We start from the raw sequence: 8153 nt of genomic DNA on the forward strand, positions 1-8153 counted from the left end.
TGTTCCATTACAATTAATTACTTTTACTTTAACTCTACATTCTCTCTCATCTTTCCTTCTTCTCTTTCGGTCAATACCCAGGAAACCATGGAAACTACACCTACCCATCGAAGAAAAGAAGATGGAGCAAGCTACAAGACCATCATGATGATGGCAAGAAAACATAAAAAATGTAGTGGCTGAGATTCTTATCACTTGTAGTAAGATTTTGTGATGAGATCTTGGCTTCTTCATACCAAAAATGGTAGAAGAAGATTCGGCCAGCATGGAGGAGATTCTTGGAGGGATGGCTTGACTCTGATTTTGCTCAACCACCACAGAAAGTAGCTAGAGTGACGAAGTGATGGAGGAGGCAGAGATCGGAGCAGATGAAGCCATTATCATCCTGAAGCATCAAAGGCCAAAAATCTATCTTGGAGACTAAGCCAAGGATGGAGCGCTCGGATTGATGAAAAGTGATGACCAAGGAAGGACTAGAGGTATTTTCATGTTGGGTTTTGCATGGGTTACCTCTTCTCTCTCTCTGGCCGAACCGATTATGTGTGAAGGAGAAGAAGTTATGCTTGGGTTTTGGTTTCAACTGTGGAGACTTCCCTCTTCTATAAAAAGGGAGAACAGCCACAGTTTGATTCAAGGAGTTAGAAGTAAGCATTGAGAGTGCAAGGCACAGAAGTCTCAGAGCTACCTAAGCTTACAGATTTTCTTCTCCTTCAATGTATTCTGTTATGTATTTTTTTGCTTAATTTTGTCATGTCTTGAGTCTCATGGAAAAAGGCAAACAGTAAGGTTTGTATGAAAAAGCCATAGAGCGGAAAAAGGCAGAGAGTGCAAAATTAAAAGAAAAAGCCATAGATGTCCATAGAGTTCCTTTGTTCATTTATATTGTGTTTCATGATTCTGTGGGAATCCCCTTGTAAGTTGGGTTAGCACTTTACAGTTTGTAATCGGGAAGATTATAGTGAAATTCCATCATTGTTGTGATGGAGACTGGATGTAGGTTGCACTGCACTTAGCAACTAAACTAGGATATATCTGGGTGTAATTCTCTCTCTCTTCTACTCCATTTTTGTTTCTGCTGCACAGGAGCTAAAAACAAAAATATCTCGTGCCAAGTGACGAGACAAAAATAAAAGTCTCGTGGCTAGGGATGAGACAAAAATAAAAAAGTCTCCTCAAAGACTAGCAAGTACAACTAAGCAAAAAGGGGCTAAGATTCAACCCCCATTCTCTTAGCCACTGAAAACCATCAATCCTCATTGAGGAAGACAAGCCCATCACTAGAAAGAGGATAGAGCAAACTAGAGAGCCGGCACACGGACCTCAACAGGAGCATGAGGAAACTCCTCATCAAGAAATCCCTGAAATGCCTCAAGGGATGTACTTTCCTCCACAAAACTATTAGGATCAACTCAATACTTCTCTAGGAGAATTAAGTTCTACCATGTATCAACTAAGGATGGAGCATCAAGAGCAATCCACCATCCTCTATGAAATAAGAGAGGATTAAAGAGCTATGAGGGAGGAGCAACAAAGGCAAGGAAGAGACATAGAGGAGCTTAAACGCTCCATTCGATCAACAAGAGGAAGTAGTAGCCGCCGTCACTAAGGTGGACCTGTTCCTTAAACCCCTTACTTTTATGTTATTTTTCTGTTTTATGTTTGTTTTTTGTCTGTGTTTTATCTTTATTGCATGATCATTTTTGTCTATGTCTTAAAGCTATGAATTATTCCATGCATCTCTCACCTTGCTTAAAAGAAAAATTTATTTTAAAAAATAAGGAGATACATGAATGTCAATTTTTATCTTAAGAATGGTTCAATTATTTTGATGTGGTGGCAATACTTTTGTTTTCTGAATGCATGATTAAATAGTGCATGTTTGAAGTTGGAATTAAGAAAGTTGGCTCTTGAAAGAATGATGAAAAAGGAGAAATATTATTGGTAATCTGAAATATCCAAAAATTGATTCTTGAAGTAAAAAAAAAAGCAGTGAAAAGTGAAAAAAAAGAGAAACGAAAAAAAATCAGAAAAAGAAAGAAATAGAAAAATCCATTACTGCCCAAAAATGCAGGAAAAGGGGGCAGAGAAAAAGTCAATAGCTCTTTAAACCAAAAGGCAAGAGCAATAAAAAGGGTCCAAGGCTTTGAACATCAATGGTTAGGAGGGCTTAAAAGAAATAATTCTTGGCCTAAGCACTCCAATGAGCAGTGTCCCTAACTATATGCTTATGTCGTGAAGGTGTCAAGTGAAAAGCTTGAGACTGAGCGGTAAAAGTTGTGATCTATAGCAAAAAGAGTGTGCTTAAGAACTCTGGGTACCTCTAACTGTGGATTCTAGCATAGTTGAATCACAATCCGAAAGGGTTCACCCAGTTAAGTGTCCGTGGCATTTATGTATCCAGTGGTAATACTGGAAAACAAAGTGCTAAGGGTCATGACCAAGACTAACAAAGTAGATGTGTTCAAGAATAAAAAAGAACTTAACTAGGAGAATCAATAATATCATCTGTATTTAAGTTCCTAAAGAGGCCAACATTTCTGAAATCCAATGGATAGTGAGATGCCAAAACTATTCAGAAGCAAAAAGCTACTAGTTTCGCTCATCTAATTAAAACATTCCTTCATTGATACTTTGAGATTTATTGTATATTTCTCTTCTTTTTATCCTACTTTATTTTTAGTTGCTTGGAGACAAGCAACAGTTTAAGTTTGGTGTTTTGATGAGAGGATATTCTATACGCTTTTTGGCATTGTTTTCATATAGTTTTTAGTATGTTTTGTTTAAGTTTTATTATATTTTCATAGGTTTTAGTGCAAAATTCACATTTTTGGATTCTACTATGAGTTTTTATGTTTTATGGTGATTTCAGATATTTTTTGAATGAAATCTGAGAGTTTTGATGAAGTCTGATTCAGAGATAGAGAAAGGACTGCAGATGCTGTTGGATTCTGACCTCCTTGCATTCGAAAGAGTTTTTTTTGGAGCTACATAAGTCCAAATGGCGTAATCTCAATGGCATTGGAAAGCTAACATCTTGGGCTTTCCAGCAATATATAATTCATGCTTTGCTCGAGAATGAAGGCCCAAAAATGGTGTACAAACACCAGCCAGTAACCCTTTTCTGGTGTCAAAACGCCCAAAATGGTGCCAAAAGTGGCATTTCAACGCCTAAGAAGACGTATGCATGTGGAGTGATGAGCATATATTTTATATGTTTTTTGACATCATTTTCATATAGTTTTTAGTAGTTTTTAGTTAGTTTTTATTAAGTTTTTATTGAATTTAGTGTTAAATTCACACTTTTGGATTATACTATGAGTTTTTGTGTTTTTGGACAATTTTAGGTATTTTCTAGCTGAAATTAAGGAGCTGGAGCGGAAGTTTGATTTAGAGACAGAGAAAGCACTGCGGATGCTGTCCAAATCTAACCTGCCTGCATTCGAAAGAGCTTTTTTGGAGTTTTAGAAGTCCAAATGGAGCGTTCTTAACTACTATAGAAAGCTGACTTCCAGAGCTTTCCAGCAATATATAATATTCCATATTTTTCTTTGGGTTAAAAGGCCCAAAACTGGTGTCCAACGCCAGCTTTCTGCCCCCTTCCAAGCATCCAGCACCCAAAAAGCAGAGCCCAGTATCCAAAGGCCCAGAGAGGACACCTTAGCTGGAATTCTGTGCCCAAGAGACCTCAATGCACATGGATCTCATCAAAGCTAATCCCAAACACTCATCAAGTGGGCCCTAGAAGTGGATTTTAGCACTAAATAGACTATTTTACCCTACTAGTTGATGAGCGGATAATTTGTATGCTTTTTGGCATTGTTTTTAGTATGTTTTCAGTATCTTTTAGTTAGTTTTTAGTATATTTTTATTAGTTTGTAGTTAAAATTCACTTTTCTAGACTTTACTATGAGTTTGTGTGTTTTTCTGTGATTTCAGGTATTTTCTGGCTGAAATTGAGGGACCTGAGCAAAAATCTGATCCAGAGACTCAAAAGGACTGCAGATGCTGTTGGATTCTGACCTCCCTGCACTCGAAGTGGATTTTCTGGAGCTACAGAAGCCCAATTGACGCGCTCTCAACGGCGTTGGAAAGTAGACATCCTGGGCTTTCCAGCAATATATGATAGTCCATACTTTGCTCAAGATTTGATGGCCCAAACCGGCGTTCAAAGTCACCCTCAGAATTCCCAGCGTTAAACGCCCAAACTGGCACAAGAATGGGAGTTAAACGCCCAAACTGGCACCAAAACGGGAGTTAAACGCCAAGAAGAGTCTCTACACGAAAAATGCTTCATTGCTCAGCCCAAGCACACACCAAGTGGGCCCGGAAGTGGATTTTTATGTCATTTACTCACCTTTGTACACCTTAGGCTACTAGTTTTCTATATATAGAACCTTTTACTATTGTATTATCATCTTGGTTCTTCTGGTTCCCCCTCTGGGGCCGAAACCAATGATCACTTTTGTTCTTATGTATTTTCAACGGTGGAGTTTCTACACACCATAGATTAAGGTGTGGAGCTCTGCTGTACCTCGAGTATTAATGCAATTACTATTGTTCTTCTATTCAATTCCACTTGTTCTTTGTCCAAGATATCACTTGTTCTTCAACATGATGAAGGTGATGAATGACGCCCATCACCATTCTCACTCATGAACAAAGTGACTGACAACCACTCTTGTTCTACAAGCATCTGAGGCTTAGTGAATATCTCTTGGATTCTTTAAAAGGAATCTTCGTGGTATAGGCAGGACCTGATGGCGGCATTCAAGAGAATCCGGAAGGTCTAAACCTTGTCTGTGGTATTCTGAGTAGGATTCAATGACTGAATGACTGTGACGTGCTTCAAACCTGTAACCTACTGGGCGTTAGTGACAGACGCAAAAGAGTTATTCTATTCCGGTAGGGGAGGGAACCAAACCGGTGATTGGCAGCACTGTGACAGAGTGTGTGCATTAGCTTTCACTGCGCGGATGGGAGGTAGCTGCTGACAACAGTGAAACCCTACACGAGCTTGCCATGGAAAGGAGTAAGAAGGATTGGATGAAGACAGTAGGAAAGCAGAGAGACGGAAGGGAAAGCATCTTCATACGCTTGTCTGAAGCTCTTACACCAATGATATACATAAGTATCTCTATCTTTACCTTTATGTTATTTTCGTTAATCATCATACCCATTTGAGTCTGCCTGACTGAGATTTACAAGGTGACCATAGCTTGCTTCATACCACCAATCTCCGTGGGATCGACCCTTACTCGCGTAAGGTATTACTTGGACGACCCAGTGCACTTGCTGGTTAGTTGTGCGAAGTTGTAGTGATCACAATTTCGTGCACCAAGTTTTTGGCGCCGTTGCCGGGGATTGTTCTTGAGTATGGACAACTGACGGTTCATCTTGTTGCTTAGATTAGGTATTATTTTTCTTCAGAGTTCTTAAGAATGAATTCTAGTGTTTCAAGGTGATGTTCTTATCATCACCAAAGCTGATTGATCATCATCAATTTAGCTCTTGAATGCAATGTCTTGCTGAAGCTTAGCTAGCTATGTCTAATTCCTTTAGACTAAAGCTTTAGACTAACATTGCATGATTCCTGGAATTCTCATTAAGAATTTTGATACCTTTATTTTTTTTTTCACTTAATTTTCGAAAAAAAAAACCCAAAAAAAAAAATTACAAAATCATAAAATCCAAAAATATTTTTTGTTTGAGTCTAAAGTCTCATCTTAAGTTTGGTGTCAATTGCATGTTTCTGTTTTTCTTGCATTTTTCGAATTTATGCATGTGTCTTAATTAATCTTCAAGTTGTTCTTGATGATTTTCTTGTTTTGATCTTTGAATTCTATTGACTTGAGTGTTTTGTTGTTTTTCATATGCATTCTCATGTAGTTAGTGTCAATAGTATACAAACTGCTAAGTTTGGTGTCTTGCATGCATTGTTATTTGATTCTTGTTGCATTTTAATTATTAAAAATCCAAAAATATTTTTAATTTGTGTCTTTTCAAGTCAATGATACAGAGAATTGAAGATTCAGAACATACTGCAGAGGAATCACACAGAAAATGCTGAGCATTCAAAAATGCCCAGTGAAGAAGACAGACTGGCGTTTAAACGCCAGCCAGGGTGCCTGGTTGGGCGTTTAACGCCCAAAAAGGTATAGGTTTGGGCGTTAAACGCCAGAATGTATACCATTCTGAGCGTTTAACGCCAGGATGGTGCTAGGGAGAAGATTTTGTTTTCAAATCAATTTTTTTTTTCAAGTTTTCAAAGTTTTTCAAAATCAAATCTTTTTCAAATCATATCTTTTCAATCAAATGTTTTCAAAATCAATTTCTTTCCTTTTTCAAAGATACTTACTAACAATTAATGATTTGATTGAACATTTTTTGCCTTTTTCTGTTAAGGAAGGTTTTATGTTTGAATCATATCTTTTCTTGTTAGGCAAGTCATTAATTTTTAAAATCATATCTTTTCAAATTGTTTTCAAATCATATCTTTTAAAATGGTTTTCAAATCATATCTTCTCAATCACATCTTTTTAAGACAATAACCTTTCAATCATATTTTTTTATCATATCTTTTTCAAATTAGTTTTCAATCAAATCTTTTTAGTTTCTAATTTCAAAATCTTTTTCAAAAATCACTTGATTTCTCTTCCACTTTCAATTTTCGAAAATTATTAATCAAATTTTCAAAATGTTTTCAAAATCTTTTAATTGAATTTTCGAAAATCCTCTTCCCTCCTTCTCACATCCTTCTATCCATGGAGTACCACTCCTTCTAAATGCACAATTCGAACCTTATCTAATTAAAGTTCAAATTCTTCTTCTCCTTCTTCTTTCTATTTCTCTTTTCCTCTGACATTTCAAGGAATCTCTATACTGTGACATAGAGGATTCCATATTCTCTTGTTTTCTTCTCTTTTTTTATGAGCAGGAGCAGAGACAAAGGCATTCTTGTTGAAGCTGACCCTGAACCTGAAAGGACCTTGAAGAAAAAGCTAAGAGAAGCTAAAGCACAACTCTCTTTAAAGGACCTGACCGAATTCTTCAAAGAAGAAGAACACATGGCAGCCGAAAACAACAACAATGCCAACAATGCAAGGAAGGTGCTGGGTGACTTTACTGCACCTACTCCTGATTTCTATGGGAGAAGCATCACTATCCCTGCCATTAGAGCAAACAACTTTGAGCTTAAGCCTCAATTAGTTTCTCTAATGCAACAGAATTGCAAGTTCCATGGACTTCCAATGGAAGATCCTCATCAGTTTTTAGCTGAATTCTTGCAAATCTGTGACACTGTCAAGACTAATGGGGTAGACCCTGAAGTCTATAGACTTATGCTATTCCCTTTTGCTGTAAGAGACAGAGCTAGGACATGGTTGGACTCACAACCTAAAGAAAGCCTGGACTCTTAGGAAAAGCTAGTCAATGCCTTCTTGGCAAAGTTCTTTCCACCACAAAGATGGAGTAAGCTTAGAGTGGAAGTCCAAACCTTCAGACAGAAGGATGGAGAATCCCTCTATGAAGCTTGGGAAAGATACAAACAATTAATCAGAAGATGTCCCTCAGACATGCTTTCTGAATGGAGCATCATAGGTATTTTCTATGATGGTCTCTCTGAACTATCCAAGATGTCTTTGGATAGCTCTGCTGGAGGATCTCTTCATCTGAAGAAGACGCCTACAGAAGCTCAAGAGCTCATTAAAATGGTTGCAAATAACCAATTCATGTACACTTCTGAAAGGAATCCTGTGAACAATGGGACTAGTCAGAAGAAAGGAGTTCTTGAGATTGATGCTCTGAATGCCATTCTGGCTCAGAATCAAGAGAGACCTCAACAAGGTTTCAATAACAATAATGGTGGAAGAAACAGGTTTAGCAATGGCAAGCCTTTTCCATCATCTTCTCAGCAACAGACAGAGAGTTCTAAGCAGAATACTTCTGACTTAGCAACAATGGTCTCTGATCTAATAAAGACCACTCAAAGTTTCATGAATGAAACAAGGTCCTCCATCAGAAATTTGGAAGGACAAGTGGGTCAGCTGAGCAAGAAAATTACTAAACTCCCTCCTAGTACTCTCCCAAGTAATACAGAAGAAAATCCAAAAGGAGAGTGCAAAGCCATAACCATGGCCGAATGTGGAGAGGAAAGA

General features: G+C 37.7%; 1 non-coding gene across 1 annotated transcript; it reads right to left on the minus strand.

Moving 5' to 3' along the window:
• Nucleotides 1–7469: 7469 nt before the first annotated feature.
• LOC130953193 (small nucleolar RNA R71) lies at nucleotides 7470–7577 on the minus strand. The gene has a single exon (XR_009075366.1). It is a non-coding gene; the product is annotated as a small nucleolar RNA R71 (small nucleolar RNA).
• Between the last annotated feature and the right edge of the window lie 576 nt (nucleotides 7578–8153).

Source organism: Arachis stenosperma, chromosome 9 (genome assembly GCF_014773155.1).
Source record: "Arachis stenosperma cultivar V10309 chromosome 9, arast.V10309.gnm1.PFL2, whole genome shotgun sequence".
In the NCBI taxonomy this organism is placed as follows: Eukaryota; Viridiplantae; Streptophyta; class Magnoliopsida; order Fabales; family Fabaceae; genus Arachis; species Arachis stenosperma.